General features: G+C 39.4%; 3 long non-coding RNA genes across 4 annotated transcripts in view; all 3 read left to right on the top strand.

Moving 5' to 3' along the window:
• Nucleotides 1-2374: 2374 nt before the first annotated feature.
• Nucleotides 2375-3605, top strand: LOC137637334 (uncharacterized). Of its 2 annotated transcripts, none has more exons than XR_011043562.1 (4): nucleotides 2375-2473; nucleotides 3031-3130; nucleotides 3257-3366; nucleotides 3520-3605. It is a non-coding gene; the product is annotated as an uncharacterized lncRNA (long non-coding RNA). The 2 variants fall into 2 exon arrangements; XR_011043563.1 differs by having other exon boundaries at nucleotides 3031-3126.
• A 222-nt stretch (nucleotides 3606-3827) lies between these two features.
• On the top strand, nucleotides 3828-4828 carry LOC137637333 (uncharacterized). The gene is made up of 3 exons (XR_011043561.1): nucleotides 3828-3930; nucleotides 4075-4199; nucleotides 4414-4828. It is a non-coding gene; the product is annotated as an uncharacterized lncRNA (long non-coding RNA).
• A 19372-nt stretch (nucleotides 4829-24200) lies between these two features.
• Nucleotides 24201-25000, top strand: part of LOC137637335 (uncharacterized) — a 927-nt gene continuing 127 nt past the window's right edge. The window contains exons 1-3 of the long non-coding RNA XR_011043564.1: nucleotides 24201-24315; nucleotides 24453-24537; nucleotides 24762-24856. This is a non-coding gene — a long non-coding RNA (uncharacterized lncRNA). The remainder of the gene's footprint in view (nucleotides 24316-24452; nucleotides 24538-24761; nucleotides 24857-25000) is intronic.

The raw sequence follows: 25000 nt of genomic DNA on the forward strand, positions 1-25000 counted from the left end.
ATATATATATCTATATCTATCTATATATATATTTATATATATATATATATATATATATATATATATATATATATATATATATATATATATATATATATATATATATATATATATATATATAAATTTATATATATATATATATATATACATATATATATAAAATTATATATACAGTATATATATATATATATATATATATATATATATATATATATATATATATATATATATATATATAGAGAGAGAGAGAGAGAGAGAGAGAGAGAGAGAGAGAGAGAGAGAGAGAGAGAGAGAGAGAGAGAGAGAGAGAGAGAGAGAGAGAGAATGCAGCACAAACTAGGAACAAAAATGACAGATTAGGTGGGGAAAGGGGAGGGGGTGTGGGAGAGCGAGTTCTCGAGTCCGCCTTGGTTCTCGGCGGGTAGGGGGGGGGGGGATCAGGGATATCCAATTGGTATTTATAGGTCCAGGCCTCCGGAATCACAAGCTCACTTTCAAGCAAGAGATAAAATATCTCAAGGAAAGAACAAATGCCAGAAATACAGCTATGAGATATATGTGCAGGCTCAAGGATGGAGCAAATGAACACGTCCAAAAGAAATATTATCTAGCCTGTTCCAGATCACTAGTAGACTATGCCACCCCAACTCTCCTGGGACTAACAGATCTACAAAAAAGCACAATTGAAGTGATTCAAAACAATGCCATGAGGCTCATGTTAGGAGCCCCAATGTGGACAAGACTTTGCAACCTAAGGTTGGAAACCGGACTACCAACCCTCGAAGACAGAATTGCACTAAGAAATGCAAGCATAGTTGCAAAGATGTTCCTGTCAGACAGAGACTCAATCACCAAAAGACGAGTAAGAGAGGAACTATCCAAACATCCTGAAGTACAAACCCCAAATTCTTATGGCAAAGACCATAGCGATAATATCAAAGACTTGGCCTTACAGAAACAATCCTACAATTAAAACCTGACACAGCACAAAGTACTATACACATTCCACCATGGAAAAAACAAGTTGCTAAATTCAACTACACCAAACTCCCAAGGGCAAAAGAAAACTGCAACAATAGAAGAACTTAGAAACGCAGCAGAAGCAGCTATAACCTCTGTAGAAACAACAGGGGCACAGATCTACTATACTGATGGTACAGTAGATCCTGGAACCCAAACAGCAGGAGCGGCAGTTCACTCCTGCAAGTTCACAGCTTGCTGGAGAACATCCAATAATGTCTCCACCCTGCAAACAGAGCTTGTCGCAATACAGCAAGCATTAAAATACTCTATTGAAAATGAGGAAGGACCAGTAGTCATCCATACTGATTCACGATCCTCAGTGCAGGCCCTACAGCAGGACAAAAACAAAGAAAACAAATCCCTGATAGCGAACATTAAAATCCTCTTAAATCAACATAATGAAAGAAACAGACTAGTAACTATAAACTGGATCCCCAGTCACATCGGGATACCAGGGAATGAAAAGGCTGATGAGCTAGCCAAAAGCACCAAACACATTCACAATGTACAGGTGCACATACAGCCTGCACTGCAACAAATCAAAAGCAAAATAAAGACACAGCTCAAGGACAACCTAATCAAGGAACTACATATGAGGATAGAGAATGGCTCTCCCTCTGCAACATGGTACAAATGGGCATCGGAACTAGAACCCCCTCCCATAGACAGATACACCCCAAGAAAACTGGCAGTATGCATACACAGACTCCGGCTGGGTTACAAAGAAAACTGGGAACTCCTAGATGACATCCAGACAAGGTGTGAACACTGTGATGTCATACCACAACAAGCTCTCCTGCACTATCTACTAGAATGCAGAGAAACAGCACAGCTACGAGGTGATCTACTTGTAGACACCAACACACCACATGCCATGAAAGAGGCAGCCACACTGGCAAAAGCAATTGTCGAAAGCATAGACACACATGCACAGTTGCTTTCAACACTACCTCCACCAAGGTAAGACCTCCTCATTCCAATGCACCATCTCATCCCCTCATTGTAAGGCTCTATTCACATCACCCCCCTTTCACTTCTCAACTAATCTACCACTTAAAATATCTCTGCAGGGACCCTAGGGAGTAAAGGGTTGGACAACCCCACCTGCACAATTTTTCTCTAATCTTCAAAAGCCTTACACCCCCACTTTTCAAACTACTACTATCCGAGAAATGATGGCCCTCTACCACTACCACCATCATCCTTACCCTATCCACAGCTTTTTCTACTACTAAAAAACCTTTGCAAATTTCCATTAATGCAACTACCTTAAAAATTTTTACAGATCACCTACGGGCCAACCAAGGGAAAGGGCCTGTGCCAACAACAAGTGTTGGCTTTAATACCCCAACAACAACAACAACGGAATCACAAGCACTCTTGTGGTGGCGTCCTTCAGATCTGCTCTGCTTCCTCCGTCGTCTCTTTCTGCAGGACACAAGACGTTGTTGTGAGTTGGACTTGGTCTCTTTGATAGTCAGTCATTCTCTGGGGACTGAGATGTTTCTATTGCCAGCTCACCCTTCCATGAGTTGATGAGAACAAAACTTTAGAAAAGGCCCATTTCTAAAAGTGAAATATTCTTTCATACAATTTGTACAGTTCTTAATGTGGGGGGCATTACTGTTTCTGATAATTAAAGTGAGTTATATTTGAAATTACTCCTTTCTTTTATATGTCTACTGAGAAATGGTCTTGAAGCTGTTTCAGAATGACATTAAGATTGTTCACAGTTTTACCAGACTGAACTGTGATCAATCTCTTTTCAGACCACATGTATTTCAATATAAGAAGAGAAGGAGAGTTTGAACAGGTAGTGATTACAGTCTAAAACTAATATATATATATATATATATATATATATATATGTATATATATATATATATATATATATATATATATATATATATATATATATATATATATATATATATATATACATATATATATATATAATCTCTCTCTCTCTCTCTCTCTCTCTCTCTCTCTCTCTCTCTCTCTTTGCAGGTCCTTATTGAATCGCTCTCCCTCAGCCATGTTCCAGAGAACATTGATCCTGGCGGCAATTTCAAACTGCCTTTGCATCAGTGATTCCGCCTCAAAGTAAGTAAGTAAACAAAGAGATTGAAAGAGCTTTGTGAAATTTTGCTGTGTCTGAGTTTTCATTTTTGAAGTTGTTTACTGTTTCTTACTTTACTCATTTAGTTTATGTTGAATATTCCTTTCCTTTCAGATGACTCGTGTGAAGTAATTACTGCTGTACTAACGGAGGTGCTTAGACCCCAGGATCCACACACGTTCCCCCAATATCTCCGATGTCAATTATATTCGTGACAACATCAGGTGAGCTATGAATAACAAATGAAGACGTGAATTTCGTTTTCAATAACTTTTTAGAACGAAAAAAATATACTAAAAACATTCTGCGACATTTTGTTATGATGTAAAGCATTGTCATTTCTTCAAAGCTGAAGCTGATCTTTTTTTTTCTTTCAGTTACACCTTCGACTTCTTTATTCTGATATTTGGAGACTTTTCCGAAGTTAGGTGCAGCTACTTCAATATTGATAACCGCGAGGTAAGGAAGCATTATAAAATCTTCGTACTCTGTTACCTTATTATGTGTTATTCTGAAAATAACTAAACAAAACAATTAATTGTTTGTGGCTCGTTTGATTTTGTATATCGTTTCTTTAACAAGAAGAAATGTTTTCATTTGTCTTCTTCCTAATTCTCATCTGCTTCTAATTAATTAGTACCACACAAATTCTCTGTCTCTACGAATAATTCTTGATCTTTTATAAGCAACACTGACCCTCAAAGGAGTAAATTTGCAATTCAATACCAGTGATGCCTATATACACATTAATCAACCAGGTTTTCCGTTATACAAAAAACCGACTTTAGGTGAGTATTTCCAAAACTGACTTTACCCGTATATTACCTGTCCCTCCTGTAGCATTGTTGAACAAAAATTCTTGTCGAATTTGAACTTTAAGAGATAAGAGATTGGTCAATTGCAGTTAACAATGTTTTTTTTTCTATTGTCAGTTCGTGGCTGCTTTTCTCTAACTCTGAATTTGAGGTTCGTAATTGCCAGTTACACGCCGCATTTCTTCAGTCTCTGCATCACCTGAGATTCTCTCCAAATGACCTTCCGTGCTGAAGGAATCAAGGTAAGTGCTCCCTTTTCTCTTCCTTAATTAAGTCACTTATATGATCAAATCTTATTACTCAGTTTAGTCATCATTTCCGTGTTTATAAGAACATTATACAATGGAGAAAATATTGATCTAACTAAAAAAAGAAATTATGAATGATTGGACAGTCTCGTGAAATTGGTGTTATGAATTTGATTTCCACCATGTCTATTTGTATCTTTCCTCTTAGACCAACGTTGAAGTCAGTCCAGCCGTGACTCGGGAGCTGAATCATCATATAGGAGAAGTGATGGAGGCTCTAAATAATTACCTTCCTCGCCGTGCCAACGACCTTACCACAAAGCTTAACGATATACTTTGCCATCCCAGTTTTTCCCCCAACACCTTAAAACAGAAGAATATTTACGAGGCCAAGGACACAACCACCAACCCCCGACGCCCCCTTGCGAGGATAACCCAGTCAAGGTCACCTGTACCTTCACCCCAACACCAACCCCCTATTTCAAGGGCTCCTGTCATTGGCTGGCTGAAGAAAAAGCCCCTTTTACATGTACCCGCAGTTCCACGAAGAAGAAAGAGGAATTCTACTCTTGATACTAACATTCAGATATGTTCAAATCATCAGCAATTGATCATCTTATTTTCTTTTTTTTGTGATTTTTTTTAGATTGAATTTAGAAAACTTATTATTAAAACTAAAATAAGGAAATGTTTTAAAAAACAATAATTTGTCATATCAAATAAAATAATTGGTCTATTTCGGTCTTCATATCCTTATGATTCTAGATAATGAGGGAAATTTAAAACCATAATTGTGCAACATATCATTTTATATAAATCTGTTCATAAAAACAGTGTTGGATAAATATCTTTATTGATGTGAAAAGGCAGAGAGACAGCAAATAGGAGTTATGGACGAACGTCTGGAGATTCTTAATGAATATACATACTTAGGACAGACAGTAAGTGGTTCCCCATAACATGATATAAAAAATAAGATTTATAAACGTGGTATGCAGAACTTTTGGTAAACATAATGAGATTATCAAGGGTAAACTTCCATTCTCTCTCTCTCTCTCTCTCTCTCTCTCTCTCTCTCTCTCCTCTCTCTCTCTCTCCTCTCTCTCTCTCTCTCTCTCTCTCTAAAAAGAAAAACTATTGAATCAAATGGCCGTACCGGTATTAACTTATACATCAGAAACTTAGTATTACTAAAGGCCTAAAAAAATAAAAAGTTAAATATACACACACACAAATATATATATATATATATATATATATATATATATATATATATATATATATATATATGTGTGGTGTGTGTGTATATATATATATATATATATATATATATATATATATATATACATATATATATATATATATATATATATATATATATATATATATATATATATATATATATATGTGTGTGTGTGTGTGTGTGTGTGTGTGTGTGTGTGTGTGTGTGTAGTCTCAGAGTTCTCTCTCTTACAGGAAAGAATTTGAAACCGTTGAGAGAACACGACAAAACTTATTTGGAAGTGAAGGTAGGAAAGATAATCATATGGAATTTGGGCCATAAGAGACCGGGCACTGGGGTCGGGAGGCCATTCATTGCCTTAGTGTAACTGGGTGTTGCTTCAGACTTAAACCAATTCTGTTTCTTCATCATCTTACCAAAGAGGATTAACAAATTCAGTAAAATAAAAAAAAAAATAAAAAAACAAGGAAGGTCTAATAGTGTTTCTCACTTTCGAAATCTAAAAGAAATAATTTTGGCGAGAGAAAGTTTTTTATTTTTCCTCATCAAAGAAATACTATTGTATCTAAGGAAAGAATCAGTATTCATTTCTATAATTTTGGTAATTTGGATCAAGAATATTCGTCTTAACTCAGTTTCCAAGGAAAAAAAATAAAAATAATAATAATAGGCCTACCAAAACTCCTGACCATTTTGTAATAAGACAAAAATGTTCTCGTCTATTCACGAGTGATTACGGGAAATTCATGACATAGAAAAAAGATACTTTGAAACAATTAGTCTTTTTTGTCTTCAAAGTTAATAGTGGTTTTATTCTCAGAACTTTGGATGTTGGGATCCAGTTACGAGCAATTATGATGTTGACGGAATATACTGACATTGCAAAGGAATGAGAATTGTTTAGTCATAGCATTTGTGGTAAATATGAGCGAGGGATAAAATACGTTATTTATAGAAGTTGATTCGAATATCAACAGCAGCAATAACATGAATTAATAAAAAGAGAAGAACAGAACAACGATGTTTATGATAACGAATGACAAGAGTAAGAAACGTTTGATCTAACAATATAAAAAGGAAGTGTCTCTCTCTCTCTCTCTCTCTCTCTCTCTGTCTTTCTCTCTCTCTCTCTCTCTCTCTCTCTCTCTGTCTTTCTCTCTCTCTCTCTCTCTCTCTCTCTCTCTCTCTCTCTCCTCTCTCTCTCTCTCTCTCTCTCTCTCTCTTTAATTTTCTTTGACACACGACACGTAAAACACAGTTTTTTTCCTAATGGAAACAAAAGTTATTCACTGGAGACTTATTTCAGCATTATAATGGACAAATATTGAGAATGTCTCGAATTTTTAAAAGTCTTCGCTATTGATCTAATGAGAAATGGTCTGAAGTTAGTTGAGTTTAAAAGACGAGTTTTGGAAGCAGAAGAAGATTCTGGTTCCTTCACCTGAGAAGACCTACGGATGATGATGATGATGATGAGAGGGACTTGTGTTACATTACTGAGTTTTTGTAAAATATCAAACCTTTAAGACATCCATCTTTTGTTATTATTATCATTATTATTATTACTTACTAAGCTACAACCCTAGTTGGAAAAGCAGTATGCTATAAGCCCAGGGGCTCCAACAGGGAAAATAGCTCAGTGCGGAAAGAAAAAAAGGAAAATAAAATATTCTAAGAAGAGTAACAACAATAAATATCTCCTATATAAACTATAAAAACTTTAACAAAACAAGAGGAAGAGAAATAAGATAGGAGAGTGTGCTCGAGTGTACCCTCAAGCAAGAGAACTCTAACCCAAGACAGTGAAAGGCCATGGTACTAAGGCTATGGCACTACCCAAGACTAGAGAACAGTGGTTTGATTTTGGAGTGTCCTTCTCCTAGAAGAGCTGCTTACCATAGCTAAAGAGTCCCTTCTACCCTTACCAAGAAGAAAGTTGTTTACATCTTTGCAGGAAAGGTTAATGGGGAAGCAGATGGACCAGTGGCTCTCGGTGTTGGTCTCCCTCCCAAGGTCTCATCTTTGTTAATTGGGATGGAGGGGGAGGGAGGGAGGGGAAGGGAGGGGAGGAGAGGAGAAGAGGAGGGGATGAGGAGGGGAGGGAAAGGGAAGGGAACGGATGAGGGGAAGGAAAGGGGGTAGGGGAAGGGAGGGGAGTAGGTTCGGATCGGAGGGGAGAGGAGGGGAGGAAGAGGTGGAGGAGGAGGAGGAGGATAGAGGGCAGGGGAAGGGTGTCTGCTTACCATCCCCTCTTGAGTGTGAAGAAGGGGAAAAAAGAACAGTTAAGTTAAATAAAATTTTTATTTAAACTATCAAAGAAAAACTTATTATTGAAGTTGATGGAAAAAGACGACCCCAGAAGATATTTCTTTTGATATAGAGGGAAGGAGGACATAGCAGATGTGTAGGTGCTAAGCATGCAGCTTCACTCTTTGTGCAAATAGGCTGGATACATAAATCTAATGGAATACTTTTTGAAACTTCCTTTTGCAACATGAGGATAATTGCTAGAATAAACATAAACTTTCTCTAATGAATTTCCTTATAGCTTCCCATTGCATATTTATTGCTTCCCTAAATACCCATTGATGTTAATCAAAGTTTGACGTCAGATGTCACTGGGATGTTCCCTCCCTTCAAAAGAAGCAATTGGTGATTGACTCTTCAAGTTATAAACTATTCGGGACCATTCTCTCTGTCTGTCTGTCTGTCTCTCTCTCTCTCTCTCTCTCTCTCTCTCTCTCTCTCTCTCTCTCTTGGGCCGGACGAACATCCAGAAAATTCAGAAGAAACCCATAGCTTAGAGAGTTGCAAACCATATCGATGGAAAAATGAAAATAAATCTGTCAAAAATTTCAAGTAAAGAACCACATTCATTCCTTATAATCAATCGACCTACTCATGCCGACTCCTTCCCCCACTCACCCACTGACCAACAGACCAGGCCTGGATTCGAGATGACCTTGGCCAGGCTGCCCACACCTCCCTCTCTCATCTTTGTCTTGGTCGATGCCCCTGGAGACGGAAGAAGCGGAATCCTTCCTTTTCTTCTATTCTCTCTTCTTCTTCTTCTTCTTCTTTTGTTTCGTATTGCCTCGTCTTCTTAACAATGTTGACACATAATCAATTCCTACTTTCTCCTCTTCCTTATTCACCTCTATGTCGTGTGGTAGGCCTAATCAGATCTTGGGCCTAATTTGTTAATGGCAACATCGGTTCCATCTACGGGGAATACTCATCTATATTTTTTATCTTATTTTGTTTTGCCTTTATTAGTTTTCTTTTTTAAGTTTATTTCATTGTATTTTCGATTTAATCTTTTTCTGTAAAGACAATTTCTGTTTTCGTCTTGTTTACCAAAAGCTCTCCATTCCCTGCTTATCCCACTTTTATTTTCGGTGTCGTGTCCTTGGGAAACACTTGCTGTCTGTCCTAAGTATGTATATTCATTAATGATCTCTGGATGGTCACCCATAACCCTTCTTTGTTGTCTCTCTGAATTTTCATTGAACATTATCTTACTTTTACTCAGATCAATTTTCATTCCTACATTTCCGCTTTCCCTATCCAAATCCTCCATCATCTTTTGGATTCTAAAGTGTGAAGTACCAATCCAAGATAGAAAGAGTCTAAGTAGGTAGTAGGTTGGCCAGGGCACCAGCCACCCGTTGAGATCCTACCAATGGTTACGGTTCATTTTCCTTCTGCCTACACATGCACAGAATAGTCTGGCATATTCTTTAAAGATTCTCCTCTGTCCTCATACACCTGACAACACTGAGATTACCAAACAATTTTTCTTCTCCCAAGGGGTTAACTACTGAACTGTAATTGGTCAGTGGCCACTTTCCTCTTAGTAAGGGTAGAAGAGACTCTTTAGCTATGGTAAGCACCTCTTCTAAGCGAAGGACACTCCAAAATCAAACCATTGTTCTCTATTCTTGGGTAGCGCCATAGCCTCTGTACCATGGTCTTCCACTGTCTTGGATAACCTGAGAAAATGTCAACCCAGATCTGGAAAAGAAAATGACAGTTTTAACTTCAATTTTCTACAAAAAAATAGAAAACAAAACAATGTTATGGTTTCTACCTACACATCAACACCGATATGTTTACTGTTCAGAATTGGTTAGATGTAAATTCCCTTTTCTCTAACTTAAGGGTACACTCGGGCACGCTGTCCTGTCTTGTTTTTCTCCCTCTTGTTTAGTTTAAGCTTTTTTAGTTTATATAGGAAATACTTATTCTAATGTTGTTAGTCTTCTTAAGAATTTTATTTTTCTTTGTATCCTTTCCTCATTGGGCTATTTTCCTTGTTGGAGTCCTGGGGCTTATAGCATGCTGCTTTTCCAACTAGGGTTGTAGCTTAGCAAGTTGTAAAAATAATACCAGATCTGCAGAGAAATATTCATTAATATATATATATATATATATATATATATATATATATATATATATATATATATATATATATATATATATATATATCATACAGGTTTCATTGGATGAATTTTCACATCTTTTGTTCATTTCCAGTCTCCAAATGTATAAAGATGTTGCATCTCATCTTGAAATTGTTTTTGTTTTTATTAGAGCGATCATTCGAACTGCACTCCGTCGTTCACAATCAGGCTACGATGAAATCTTGATTCATTTCACGTCAAAAGAATACAAATACGAATAATAGAAATGTTTGTACATATGATTCAATTTTCCTGTAGACGTGTCCCGGCAGAGCTCCCCCCCCCCAACTCCTTTCTTGGCTTACTCCCATGGAAACCGAAGAAGAAGAAACCTTCCTATATATACTTCGATTCCTTGTTGGAGTTGTTCTTCTTTTGTTTTGCTTTGCTTCTACTGCTTCTTCTTCTTCTTCTTCTTTTGTTTTGTCTTGCTTCTCCTTCTTTTACTTAATGTTGACACATAATCAATTTCGTGTAATATTAAAGCTATTTTCTCCTCTTCGCTCCTACATCGTGTGGTAGGCCTACTCAAAGTCTAAAGAGATCATCATCCTCATCTCCTCCTACGCCTATTGAGGCAAAAGGAATTAGTTAGATTTCACCAGTCGTCTCTATATTGAGATTTAATTCAATTCTTCTCCTTTCATCATCTCCTACTTCACGCTTTATAGTCCTATAGGGCTGGGTCTTCCAGTTCTTCTAGTGCCTTGTGGAGCCCAGTTATACGTTTGGTGAACTAATCTCTCTTGGGGAGTGAGAAGAGCATGCCCAAACCATCTCCATCTACCCCTCCTCATGATCTCATCCACATACGGTACTAGAGTAATCTCTCTTATAGTTTCAATTCTAATCCTGTCCTACCATTTAACTCCCAATATCTTTCTGAGGGCTTTGTTCTCAAATCTACTAAATCTATTGGAGATTGTTTCATTGTCATACCATGACTCATGTCCATGGAGTAACAAGAGATCGCTTTTACTCATCCCTATTCCTTCTCTTATTTTGTTCTGCTTTTTTTTATTTTTTGTTTTCTTTATTACATATTTAAATCAATCTTCTTCTGAAAGGAAAAAGACTACCTTTTCCCTCGTCAAGTATGTCTCTCTCTCTCTCTCTCTCTCTCTCTCTCTCTCTCTCTCTCTCTCTCTCTCTCTCTCTCTCTCTTTGCAGGTCCGAAATGAAACTCTTCTCCTCAGCCATGTTCCAGAGAAAAATTGCTTCTGGCGGCAGTTTCAGAGAGAGAGAGAGAGAGAGAGAGAGAGAGAGAGGTAAGACATTGATTAACTATTGATATTAGTTTTATTACTTGCTCAAGTACCCTTCCCTTCTATTCATTGTGATCAATCTTAATGCCATCTCTCAATAGAAAGATGAAAGAAATGAATAGTTATTCACATAACTCACTGTAATTATTAGAATCAGTAATGTCATGTCATGTAATGAATATAGACATTATATGAAAGAAGATTGCACTTTTAGAAAAATGTAATTTTAGGGTCATTTCTGTAATTTTCCTGAGTACCGCACATAGAAGATATATTACTGACAATGGGTAGATGTCAGTCCCCAAAGAATGACAGTCGAAGATACCTTTTATTGGCTAAATAAGAAATAATGATACAGAGATGTGTGAAAAGTCCTGTTAGATGGGTTTATGTTTTCGATACATAATAAGAAAATGATCAATGATAACAACATTCTTGTTGGGTATTATTAGTTTCAACGGATTCATCTCAAGAGGTTCTCAGATGAAGCGATATTTGGTGGCAAAGGACAATAGGATGACAAAGTCCCATGAAGAATCTCAGAGTTTCCTAGGTAGTAGGTTGGCCAGGGCACCAGCCGCCCGTTGAGATACTACCGCTAGAAAGCTATGGGGTCCTTTGACTGGCCAGACAGTACTACATAGGACCATTCTCTCTGGTTGAGGTTCTTTCCCTTTGCCTACACACACACCGAGTAGTCTGACCTATTCTTTACAGATTGTTTTCTGTCCTCTTACAACTGACAATACTGAGATTACCAAACAATTCTTCTTCTCCCAAGGGCTTAACTACTGCAATGTAATTGGTCAGTGGCTACTTTCCTCTTGGTAAGGGTAGAAGAGATTCTTTAGCTATGGTAAGCAGCTATTCTAGGAGAAGGACACTCCTAAATCCAACCATTGTTCTCTAGTCTTGAGTAGTGCCATAGCCTCTGTGCCATGGTCTTCCAATGGCTTGGGTTAGAGTTCTCTTGCTTGAGGGTACACTCGGGCACACTATTCTATCTAATTTCTCTTCCTCTTGTTTTGTTAAAGTATTTATAGTTTATATAGGAAATATTTATTTTAATGTTGTTACTGACCTTAAAATATTTTATTTTTCCTTGTTTCCTTTCATAACTGGGCTATTTTCCCTGTTGGGGCCCCTGGGCTTATAGCATCCTGCTTCTCCAACTAGGGTTGTAGCTTAGAAATTGATAATAATAATAACTAATAATAATAATATGAACAGGATTGCAAACATATTTCTTAAGATATGTTTCTTTGGGATTAGCTTTATTTAGATCATTCAATCTAATTCTTTCTTATTCTTCTGTGAATTTTGTGAAATAAGAGAAACTTTATTAATATATGTTTGAGACATTTTCGAAGATGATTTTCAGTTTGGTTTAAAAATTGCCGGAGAACTTTTTTTTTTAAATTAAGATCATACGTCATTTCCTTTTTTGACGCACACACACATACTGTATATATATATATATATATATATATATATATATATATATATATATATATATATATATATATATATATATATATATATATATATATATATATATATATATAGTGATTAAAGTACATAGACGTATGCCAATGGAGCTTTAATTAAATTTATCCTCAATTTCTAAAATCTAGGATAATTGACTTTTTCAAAGAATGGTATCTTAATAAATACACAATTTAAGAGACAGGTCAGATCGTGACTCCGGACTGCAAGGGAGAGGAGAGATCATCCTGTACCGTTATACACTATTTGGATGTCCCGGATTTCCCAAGCAACAACCCATAACAAAAGCCCCTTCCTTCCTCCTCCCTTCCCCACCTCCAGGGCGCACCTTGGCTCACTACGTTGTACGTGTTTTGCGACTGACTTTTCGCTCCTACTTTGTGCTGCATTCTCTCTCTCTCTCTCTCTCTCTCTCTCTCTCTCTCTCTCTCTCTCTCTCTCTCTCTCTCTCATATATATATATATATATATATATATATATATATATATATATATATATATATATATATATATATATATATATATAAATAATTATAACATACATGAACATTAACGTTTTCATAGATTTATTTTTATTCTTTCGTAAGTTTAGAGACTAGAGCAAATGCTGTTTGTTCCTTAACCGGAATACAAACCACACTATTAAATAGGGGTATTACTTTCGGCGCAGCTGAAATGATGAGCCATTAAAATTTAACGAGGGTTTACTACCCACACCGCTAGTTAGCGGGGGTAGGGGAGGGTAGCTTGCTACCCTCCCTCACACATAAATGTGCTTGAGCTCACTTTACTTTTGGCTCAGAGAGAGAACGGTTGTTTCCTCCATCTCTCTCCTCGCCTATTTTGGACTGCCATTAATTTTTGTCTTTTTGCTTACTTTTTCCTATAGTTTTAAATATATATATAAACATTCTTAATGTTTATGTATATATATGTGTATAGAAATGTAGTAAGTTGTCGTATTTGAAACTTCGTTTATTCTGTGAGATGTTTATATATGCAGTCATGAAGCGCGGGCCGTAGCTACTCAAGATCATTGTAAGATCAACATATAAAAATCTAGAGACGTATAAAAAAACATCAAGCAATCTAATGGGATATGAAGAAACAAAACTAGGAAAATTAATATTTAATGAATATTACAAGAAACTATAGAAAACGAGACTAAATTGGAAAAGTAGTAATCAGTATTCATGACACAAATTAACTTTTTCATATGAAAAGCATGTCTGTATAATTCTTTGCAATGGCAATTTATGTTCCATTTAGACTATAAAACAGCTTCTATAGTTGACACATCTAACTTATTCTTCTCGTCTGTCCATTGAGCAGTCATCATAGAATAGTCACGCTCCACATTTTTATTCTGAACAGGAATACTGGATAGATATTCACACAAATTGATATCTTAGAATACTGTTCCTGGAAGTCTAACTGCTGAAGGATGGGAAACCATCTTTCATGACACATCTTGGTCATCCATTCATGACGTTTGTTCTGTATTTGTTGATCAAGAATGTTTTTAATAGTTGACCACACGCAAAAAAGCAGGTTCTCGTCAATTTTTACTCTTTTATTATTATTATTATTATTATTATTATTACTTGCTAAGCTACAACCCTAGTTGGAAAAGCAGGTTGCTATAAGCCCAAAGGCTCCAACAGGGAAAATAGCCCAGTGAGGAAAGGAAACAAGGAAAAATAAAATATTTTAAGAAGAGTAACATTAAAATAAATATTTCCTATATAAACTATAAAAACTTTAACAAAACAAGAGGAAGAGAAATTAGATAAAATAGTGTGACCAAGTATACCCTCAAACAAGAGAACTCTAACCCAAAATAGTGGAAGACCATGGTACAGAGGCTATGGCACTACCCGAGACTAGAGAACAATGGTTTGAATTTGGAGTGTCCTTCTCCTAGAAGAGCAGCTTACCATAGCTAAAGAATCTCTTCTACCCTTACCAAGAGGAAAGTAGCAACTGAACAATTACAGAACAGTAGTTAACCCCTTAAGTGAAAAAGATATGTTTGGTAATCTCAATGTTGTCAGGTGTATGAGGACAGGGGAATCTGTAAAGAATAGGCCAGAATATTCGGTGTCTGTGTAGAAAAGAAGATTGTGTCTGTTTCCAGACTGGAAGTACATTCAATAACATCCATGAAAAGACATTAAAACTTCCTAAATTAAACCATTGTTCTCTAGTCTTGGGTAGTGCCCTAGCTTCTGTCCTTGGTCTTCCACTGTCTTGGGTTAGAGATCTCTTGCTTGAGGGTACACTTGGGCACACTATTCTATCTTGCTTCTCCTTCTCTCGTTATTTTGAAGTTTTCATAGTTTATATATGAAAGATTTATTATAATGTTATTGTTCTTAAAACTTTTTGTAGTTTTTCTTTATTTCCTTTCCTCACTGGGGTATTTTCCCTTTTGGAGCCATTGGGCTTATAGCGTCTTGCTTTTCCAACTAGAGTTGTAGCTTAGCTAATAATAATAATAATAATAATAATAATAATAATAATAATAATAATATTGGTAGTAGTACATTTGTACAATCGTTTGAATTGAATGCTGGCAAACAGTATGAAAGGCCATGGCTAATTCTGCTGCTATTATCTTCATTTCTATCTGTGTTTTTCTTGATAATGAACATTGTTATTTTATCATCTTTTGTAGTGGAGGAAATGCTTTCTTTGTGCTTTGCCAAATCAAGGTGCCACGTGATATCATTCTTCCCAACGTGTTCAATACTGGAATTGCAATGGCATAATACTACACAGCATTCCAGCTGTTACCAAGTTGTCAAATGATCTTCCTAATCGGGTAGTTGAATAAGTAGAACTTCAAAAGTTCAAAGTTGCAACAAATGTTTTTATGTTGACCAGGTTGACACGAGTCTTTTTATAGTTTATATAGGACATATCTGTTTGTGACGTTGTTAATAGTTTACATATGATATATCTGTTTTGACGTTGTTACTGTGTTTAGAATGATTTATTGTTAATTTGTTCTCATCCTTTGTTTATTTCCTTTCCTCACTGGGCTAAATTTCTCTATTGGAGCCCTTGGGCTTATAGCAGCTCGCTTTTCCTACTAGGGTTGTAGCTTGGCTAATAATAATAATAATAATAATAATAATAATAATAATAATAAACCCCAGGTTGCTTCAAAGATATTCCTTCCTTGTTTGATAAATGTCCACTGGCTGGAATATTCATCACGAAATTTCCATTTACGTTTTGACATCTTGGGCTGGATGCAAAAAATCAGTCTGTAGAAAGCAGAAATGACACTGGCATGGAGGATTCAGATGAAATGTCAGAGTGTGTTATTATTATTATTAATATTATTATTATTATTATTACTACTAGCCAAGCTACAACCCTAGTAGGAAAAGCAAGATGCTATAAGCCCAAGGGCCCTAATAGTATTGAATAGCAAGTGAGGAAAGCAAACGTGATTGCCTACTTCATGTAAACACAGTAAACCTTTAGTAATATGTTTTTGTTATTCAATTTACATTTTCATCATCGCAATTTCAAGAAAAAAAATCCCAATTTTACGTTATATGATGAGTTGAGCATCCTGGATCTCTCTCTCTCTCTCTCTCTCTCTCTCTCTCTCTGAATCCCCATACCCCACCCCCTCCCCCTCTGGGTTTAACCTTGTTGTCTGACTACTCCATCTCTCCCTGTGTGTCTCTTTTAACCTTGTATGACAGCCAAAGGAACCCTTCCCTTCTCTCTCTTCCTCTGGTTTTAACCTTGTCTGACTACTCCTTCTCTCCATGTGTGTCTCTTTTAACCTTGTATGGCAGCCAAAGGAACTCTCCCCCTCTCTCTCTCCCTCTGGTTTTAACCTTGTCTTCCTACTCCCTCTCTCCCTGTGTTTCTCTTTCAACCTTGTCCGGCAGCCAAAAAAAACCCTCACCCTCTCTCTCTCCCTCTGGTTTTAACCTTGTCTGACTACTCCTTCTCTCCATGTGTGTCTCTTTTAACCTTGTATGGCAACCAAAGGAACCCTCACCCTCTTTCTCTCCCTCCGGTTTTAACCTTGTCTGACTACTCCTCTCCATGTGTGTCTCTTTTAACCTTGTATGGCAGCCAAAGGAACTCTCCCCCTCTCTCTCTCCCTCTGGTTTTAACCTTGTCTGACTACTCCTTCTCTCCATGTGTGTCTCTTTTAACCTTGTATGGCAGCCAAAGGAACTCTCCCCCTCTTTCTCTCCCTCTGGTTTTAACCTTGTCTGACTACTCCCTCTCTCCCTGTGTTTCTCTTTCAACCTTGTCTGGCAGCCAAAAAAACCCTCACGCTCTCTCTCTCCCTCTGGTTATAACCTTGTCTGACTACTCCTTCTCTCCATGTGTGTCTCTTTTAACCTTGTATGGCAACCAAAGGAACCCTCCCCCTCTCTCTCTCCCTCTGGTTTTAACCTTGTCTGACTACTCCTTCTCTCCGTGTGTGTCTCTTTTAACCTTGTATGGCAGCCAAAATAAGTCTCCCCCTCTCTCTCTCCCTCTGGTTTTAACCTTATCTGACTACTCCCTCTCTCCCTGTGTTTCTCTTTCAACCTTGTCTGGCAGCCAAAGGAACCCTCACCCTCTCTCTCTCCCTCTGGTTTTAACCTTGTCTGACTACTCCTTCTCTCCCTGTGTGTCTCTTTTAACCTTGCATGGCAACCAAAGGAAACCTCCCCCTCTCACTCTCCCTCTGGTTTTAACATTGTCTGACTACTCCTCTCCATGTGTGTCTCTTTTAACCTTGTATGACAACCAAAGGAACCCTCCCCCTCTCTCTCTCCCTCTGGTTTTAACCTTGTCTGACTACTCCATCTCTCCATGTGTGTCTCTTTTAACCTTGCATGGCAGCCAAAGGAACTCTCCCCCTCTCTCTCTCCCTCTGGTTTTAACCTTGTCTGACTACTCCTTCTCTCCATGTGTGTCTCTTTTAACCTTGTATGGCAACCAAAGGAACCCACCCCCTCTCTCTCTCCCTCTGGTTTTAACCTTTTTTGACTACTCCTCTCCATGTGTGTCTCTTTTAACCTTGTATGGCAACCAAAGGAACCCTCCACCTTTCTCTCTCCCTCTGGTTTTAACCTTGTCTGACTAACCCGTCTCTCCCTGTGTGTCTCTTTTAACCTTGTCTGGCTGCCAAAGGAACTCTCCCCCTCTCTCTCTCCCTCTGGTTTTAACCTTGTCTGACTACTCCATCTCTCCATGTGTGTCTCTTTTAACCTTGCATGGCAGCCAAAGGAACTCTCCCCCTCTCTCTCTCCCTCTGGTTTTAACCTTGTCTGACTACTTCTTCTCTCCATGTGTGTCTCTTTTAATCTTGTATGGCAACCAAAGGAACCCTCCCCCTCTCTCTCTCCCTCTGGGTTTAACCTTGTCTGACTACCCCTCTCCATGTGTGTCTCTTTTAACCTTGTATGGCAACCAAAGGAACCCTCCCCCTCTCTCTCTCTCCCTCTGGTTTTAACCTTTTCTGACTACTCCTTCTCTCCATGTGTGTCTCTTTTAACCTTGTATGGCAACCAAAGGAATCCTCCCCCTCTCTCTCTCCCTCTGGGTTTAACCTTGTCTGACTACTCCTTCTCTCCTTGTGTGTCTCTTTCAACCTTGTATGGCAGCCAAAGGAACCCTCCCCCTCTCTCTCTCTCTCCCTCTGGTTTTAACCTTTTCTGACTACTGCCCCTCTCCCTGTGTGTCTCTTTCAACCTTGTATGGCAACCAAAGGAACCCTCCCCCTCTCTCTCTCCCTCTGATTTTGAACTTGTCTGACTACTCCCTCTCTCCCTGTGTGTCTCTTTCAACCTTGTATGGCAACCAAAGGAACCCTCCCCCTCTCTCTCTCCCTCTGGTTTTTAACCTTATGTGACTATTTCCTTTCTCCCTGTGTGTCTCTTCTAACCTTGCATGACAGCCAAAGGAACCCTCCCCCTCTCTCTCTCTCTCCCTCTGGTTTTAACCTTGTCTGACTACTGCCCCTCTCCCTGTGTGTCTCTTTCAACCTTGTATGGCAACCAAAGGAACCCTCCCCCTCTCTCTCTCCCTCTGATTTTGAACTTGTCTGACTACTCCCTCTCTCCCTGTGTGTCTCTTTCAACCTTGTATGGCAACCAGAGGAACCCTCCCCCTCTCTCTCTCCCTCTGGTTTTGAACTTGTCTGACTACTCCCTCTCTCCCTGTGTTTCTCTTTTAACCTTGCATGGCAGCCAAAGGAACCCTCCGCCCCTCTCTCTCGCTCTGGTTTTAACCTTGTCTGACTAATCCCCCTCTCCCTGTGTGTCTCTTTCAACCTTTTATGGCTACAAAAGGAACCCTCCCTTCTCTCTCTCCCTCTGGTTTTAACCTTGTCTGACTACTCCCCCTTTCCCTGTGTGTCTCTTTCAACCTTGTATGGCAACCAAAGGAACCCTCCCCCTCTCTCTCCCCCTCTGGTTTTAACCTTGTCTGACTACTCCCTCTCTCCCTGTGTGTTATTTTAACCTTGTATGTCAGCCAAAGGAACCCTCCCCCTCTCTCTCTCTCTCTCTCTCTCTCTCTCTCTCTCTTGTTTTAACCTTATATGACTACTCCCTCTCTCCCTGTGTGTCTCTTTTAACCTTGTATGGCAACCAAAGGAACTATCCCCCTCTATCTCTCCCTCTGATTTTAACCTTGTCTGACTACTCCCTCTCTCCCTGTGTGTCTCTTTTAACCTTGCATGGCAGCCAAAGGAACCCTCCCCCCCTCTCTCCTTCTGGTTTTAACCTTGTCTGACTACTCCCCCTCTCCTTGTTTGTATCTTTCAACCTTTTATGGCAACCAAAGGAACCCTCCCCCTCTCTCTTTCCCTCTGGTTTTAACCTTATCTGACCACTCCCTCTCTCCCTATGTCTTTCTTTTAACCTTGTATTGCAGCTAAAGGAATCCTCTCCCTCTCTCTCTCCCTCTGGTTCTAACCTTTTCTAACTACTCCCTCTCTTCCTTGGTTTCTCTTTTAACCTTGAATGGCAGCCACAGGAACCAACCCCCATATTCACGAGAGGGCATTAGGCCCCTGATACATCTCCCTCTCTCTCTTTTTCTTTCTCTGACTCCAAACCCCCTCCCTCTCTCTCTCTCTCCCTCTGGTTTTAACCTTGTATTACTACTCCCTCTCTCTCCCTGTGTATCTTTTAACCTTGTATGACAGCCAAAGGAACCTTCCCCCTCTCTCTCTCCCTCTGGTTTTAACCTTGTCTTACTACTCCCTCTCTCCCTCTGTCTCTTTTAACCTTGTATGACAGCCAAAGGAACCCTCCCCCTCTCTCTCTCTCCCTCTGGTTTTAACCTTGTCTGACTACTCCCACTCTCCCTGTGTGTCTCTTTTAACCTTGTATGGCAGCCTAGGAACCATCCTCCTCTCTCTCTCCCTCTGGTTTTAACCTTGTGTGACTACTCCCTCTCTCCCTGTGTGTCTCTTTTAACCTTGTATGACAGCCAAAGGAACGCTCCTCCTCTCTCTCTCTCCCTCTGGTTTTAACCTTGTCTGACTACTCCCTCTCTCCCTGTGTGTCTCTTTTAACCTTGTATGGCAGCCTAGGAACCATCCTCCTCTCTCTCTCCCTCTGGTTTTAACCTTGTGTGACCACTCCCTCTCTCCCTATGTCTTTCTTTTATCCTTGTATGACAGCCAAAGGAACCCTACCCCTCTCTCTCTCCCTCTGGTTTCAACCTTGTCTGACTACTCCCTCTCACCCTTTGTGTTTCTTTTAACCATGCATGGCAACCAAAGGAACCCTCCCCCTCTCTCTCTCCCTCTGGTTTTAACCTTGTCTGACTACTCCTTCTCTCCCTATGTGTCTCTTTTAACCTTGCCTTTGCAGTCAAAGGAACCCTCCCTCCTCTCTCTCCCTCTGGTTTTAACCTTGACTGACTACTCCCCCTCTCCCTGTGTGTCTCTTTTAACCTTGTATGGCAAGCAAAGGAACCCTCCCCCTCTCTCTCTCTCCCTCTGGTTTTAACCTTGTCTGACTACTCCCTCTCTCCCTGTGTGTCTCTTTTAACCTTGTATGGCAGCCTAGGAACTATCCCCTTCTCTCTCTCCCTCTGGTTTTAACCTTGTGTGACCACTCCCTCTCTCCCTATGTGTTTCTTTTATCCTTGTATGGCAGCCAAAGGAACCCTCCCCCTCTCTCTCTCTCTGGTTTTAATCTTGTATGACTACTCCCTCTCTCCCTGTGTGTTTCTTTTATCCTCGTATGGCAGCCAAAGGAACCCTCCCCATCTCTCTCTCCCTCTGGTTTTAACCTTGTCCGACTACTCCCTCTCTCCCTTTGTGTCTCTTTTAACCTTGTCTGGACGCCAAAGGAACCCTCACCCTCTCTCTCTCCCTCTGGGTTTAACCTTGTCTGACTACTCCCTCTCTCCCTGTGTTTCTTTTACCCTTATATGGCAGCCAAAGGAACCTTCCCCCTCTCTCTCTCCCTCCGGTTTCAACCTTGTCTGACTACTCCCTCTCTGCCTGTGTGTCTCTTTTGACCTTGTCTGGCAGCCAAAGGAACACTCACCCTCTCTCTCTCCCTCTGTGTTTAACCTTTTCTGACTACTCCCTCTCTCCCTGTGTGTTTCTTTTAACCTTGTATGGCAGCCAAAGGAACTCTCCCCCTCTCTCTCTCCCTATGGTTTTAACCTTGTCTGACTACTCCCTCTCTCCCTGTGTGTCTCTTTTAACCTTGTCTGGCAGCCAAAGGAACCCTCACCCTCTCTCTCTCCCTCTGGGTTTAACCTTGTCTGACTACTCCCTCTCTCCCTCTGTTTCTTTTACCCTTATATGGCAGCCAAAGGAACCTTCCCCCTCTCTCTCTCCCTCTGGTTTTAACCTTGTCTGATTACTCCCTCTCTCCCTGTGTTTCTTTTAACCTTGTATGGCAGGCAAAGGAACCTTCCCCCTCTCTCTCTCCCTCTGGTTTTAACCTTGTCTGACTACTCCCTCTCTCCCTGTGTGTCTCTTTTAACCTTTTGTGGCAGCCAAAGGAACCCTCACCCTCTCTCTCTCCCTCTGGGTTTAACCTTGTCTGACTACTCCCTCTCTCCCTGTGTTTCTCTTTCAACCTGGTATGGCAACCAAAGGAACCCTCCCCTATCTCTCTCCATCTGGTTTCAACCTTGTCTGACTACTCCCTCTCTCCCTGTGTTTCTTTTAACCTTGTATGGCAGCCAAAGGAACCTTCCCCCTCTCTCTCTCCCTCTGGTTTTAACCTTGTCTGACTACTCCCTCTCTCCCTGTGTGTCTCTTTTAACCTTGTCTGGCTGCCAAAGGAACCCTCACCCTCTCTCTCTCCCTCTGGGTTTAACCTTGTCTGACTACTCCCTCTCTCCCTGTGTGTCTCTTTTAACCTTGTATGGCAGCCAAAGGAACCCTCCCCCTCTCTCTCTCCATCTGGTTTTAACCTTGTCTGACTACTCCCTCTCTTCCTGTGTTTCTCTTTTAACCTTGTATGGCAGCCACAGGAACCAACCCCCAAATTCACGAGAGGGCATGAGGCCCCTGATGCATCCTGGATATCCCCTCCTTCTCTCTCTCTCTCTCTCTCTCTCTCTCTCTCTCTCTCTCTCTCTCTCTCTCTCTCTCTCTCTGACAAAGTGGCCACTGAGATGAAGAGTTGGAAACTTCTCTCTGTGGAACACGTGCAGCCAGTCGTCATGCACAGTGTTCCACATATGGAAATTCATCCCTAGATTTGGGGATTTATTCCTAGAATTGGGAATTTTGGGTGTCTGATGGGGATATCCTGTACAAATTTCTATGAAGAAGAAACAAAGATGAGTCAAGCTTTATATATTACAATTAGTTTGCTTGCACTTATGAGAAGTAGGCCTATAGTGAATATATTCTATATTAGTAAAGCCTGTATGATCTGAAGGAAATATATTTGTGGAAATGCGGAATTTTGTGTTGTTTTGGAGATTTTTTTTCATTGAGATTTAGGGATTTTTAGACTACCCCCATCTGGTAATACTGGCCATGCATGTCCCGAGGAGGAGAAGGGGTGTTGCCGAGCGCTGATGGAATGCATTAGCTTCTCCGGAGGGCCTCTGGAAGGTCAAGGACGACATTACTGCATTTGTGCGTTTTGAGCCAAGAGCTGTCCCTCTTCGGAGGATTCCTCCTCCTTCTCCTCCACTGTTTTTCTTACTTCGTCTTCTTCTTCTTTTCAAGGACATAAAATGCCTTCATAAGTCAGTTTTTGCACCTGAATAATAAAAACGCGCGTGTGTGTGTGTATGTGTGTGTGTCAACCTGGGAAAAAGGTAAAGTTGAAAATAAAAGAACATGGAACGAAGCAAAGGTCTTAATTCAGTGCAACAATATGGTTAACAGATATATTATTTAATCGTGTCATATTAACTCAACCAATAATATTACTTTAAATTTGAACTCCAACATTTTTAACCTGATCTTTAAATTAGACAAAAAACATTATCATGTACAAGACTAATGTTGAGGTTAGACTTCATTACAGTGCTTAAAATAAAGCAGAAAAGGAGTTTCATTTTGCAATCTACTTATTTTTGGTTACCTTGGCATAAGCTGCACCTTTTCACCTTTTGATTAAACTGTGTGATGCTTCTCTTCTCGTTTACCTTTCTTTCTTTGGGAGCCTTGAAGCGGGGGAAAGGGGAGGGGGTGTGGGAGTGCGAGTTCCCGGCGGGTGGGTGCCTGGGGGGAATCAGGGATATCCAATTGGTATTTAAGGTCCAGGATAAGCTTCTCTTCCCCGCAGCCCTCCGGAATCACAAGCACTCTTGTGGTGGTGTCCTTCAGATCTGCTCTGCTTCCTCCGTCGTCTCCTTCTGCAGGACACAAAACGTTGTTGTGAGTTGGACTTGGTCTCTTTGATAGTCAGTCATTCTCTGGGGACTGAGATATGTCTATTGCCAGCTCACCTTTCATGAGTTGATGAGAACAAAACTTTAGAAATGACCCGTTTGTAAAAGTGAAATATTCTTTCATATAATTTGTACAGTTCTTAGTATTACTGTTTCTAATATTTACAGTGAGTTATATTTGAAATTACACCTTTCTTTTATATGTTACTGAGAGACGGTCTCGAAGCTGTTTCAGAATGACATTAAGATTGTTCACAGTTTTACCACACTGAACTGTGATCAATCTCTTTTCAGACCACATGTCTTTCAATATGAAAAGAGAAAGAGAGTTAAACAAGTACTGATTACAGTTGAAATTAATATATATAATTAATCTCTCTCTCTCTCTCTCTCTCTCTCTCTCTCTCTCTCTCTCTCTCTCTCTCTCTCTCTCTCTCTCTCGCAGTGCAGGTCCTTATTGAAACGCTCTTCCTCAGCCATGTTCCAGAGAACATTGATCCTGGCGGCAATTTCAGCTGCCTTTGCATCAGGGATTCCACCTCCAAGTAAGTAAACAAAGTGGTTGAAAGAGCTTTGTGAAATTGTGCTGTGTCTAAGTTCTCATTTTTGGAGTTGTTGCTTGCTTTACTCATTTAATTTATGTTAAATATTCCTTTCCTTTCAGTTCCACCGTGTGACCCAATTACTTCTGAACTACAAACGGCGCTTAGTAATGTGGATCCACTCACGTTCCCCATTATCAGCGATGTCAATTATATTCGTGACAACACCAGGTTAGCTATGAATAATAAATGAAGACGTGAATTTCGTTTTCGGTAACTTTTTAGAGAGAAAAACATTCTGCATCATTTTATTACGATGTGAGCATTGTCATTTCTTCTAAGCTGAAGCTGATTTTTTTTTCTTTCAGATACACCTTCGACTTCTTTGGCCTGATAATTAAAGGCTTTTCCCATGTAAACTGCGACTACTTCAATGTTTCTTGGCAACCCTTAGTAAGGAAGTATTATAAAATCTTCGTGATTTTTTAAATAATTATGTTTTATTCTTAAAACTACTAAACAAAACAAATAATTGTTTGTGGATCGTTTGAATGTATATATCGTTTCTTTAACAAGAAGAAATGATTCATTTGTCTTCTTCCTAATTCTCATCTACTTCTAATTAATTAATACCACACAAATTCTCTGTCTCTACGAATAATTCCTGATCTTCATAGGCAATACTGAACCTCAAAGGACCCAATTTGGAATTCACTACCAGTCATGCCGATATATACATTAATTTTCCCGTTCCACTAAAAACCAACTTTACGTGAGTATTTCCAAAACTGACTCTACATGTATATTGCCTGTCCCTCCTGTAGCATTGTAAAACAAAAATTCTTGTCGAATTTGAACTTTGAGAGATAAGAGATTAGTCAATTGCCGTTAACAATGTATTTTTTTTTTCTACTGT

The sequence above is a fragment of the Palaemon carinicauda genome, unplaced genomic scaffold (assembly GCF_036898095.1).
Source record: "Palaemon carinicauda isolate YSFRI2023 unplaced genomic scaffold, ASM3689809v2 scaffold667, whole genome shotgun sequence".
Classification (NCBI taxonomy): Eukaryota; Metazoa; Arthropoda; class Malacostraca; order Decapoda; family Palaemonidae; genus Palaemon; species Palaemon carinicauda.